Below are 424 nucleotides of genomic sequence, written 5' to 3'. Positions count from 1 at the left end.
TTTGCCCACTGCTATTAGCCTGGCCCACTCCTGGGGGGGGAACTGGGGGGGGCAAGGTGCAGGCCTTGAAGGGGGGACTTAGTCCCCCCCCCGCCATCTTGTCGCACAAAGGGACCATGAGCTGCACTGTCGTGGAGCAGATGGGGCTTTTGTCTGGCGGCGCGGCGCGGCCCAGCCGGGGGTTGCCTGTGGACGGGGTCCAGGGCAGCCGACCCAGGGGAGTGGGGTGCACTGGGCATGCATGGGCCCCCATCACTGGGGGGCAGCACGAAGTAAATCAGGCCACTGCACCTCTCCCCCCAGAGCTTTGCAGGCCCCCCAAGGCTACAGCCGGCCAGCGCAGGGGTGGCTGTGGGATCCTTGGTGCCCCCTGCCCACCCACTCCCCCTGCTGCCGGGGGCCGTTTGGGGGGGCAGGCAGGGCC

Source organism: Alligator sinensis, unplaced genomic scaffold (assembly GCF_000455745.1).
Source record: "Alligator sinensis unplaced genomic scaffold, ASM45574v1 scaffold1065_1, whole genome shotgun sequence".
Lineage (NCBI taxonomy): Eukaryota > Metazoa > Chordata > Crocodylia > Alligatoridae > Alligator > Alligator sinensis.
The sequence above is the reverse complement of the archived record's forward strand: the minus strand, read 5'-3'. Positions refer to the sequence as shown.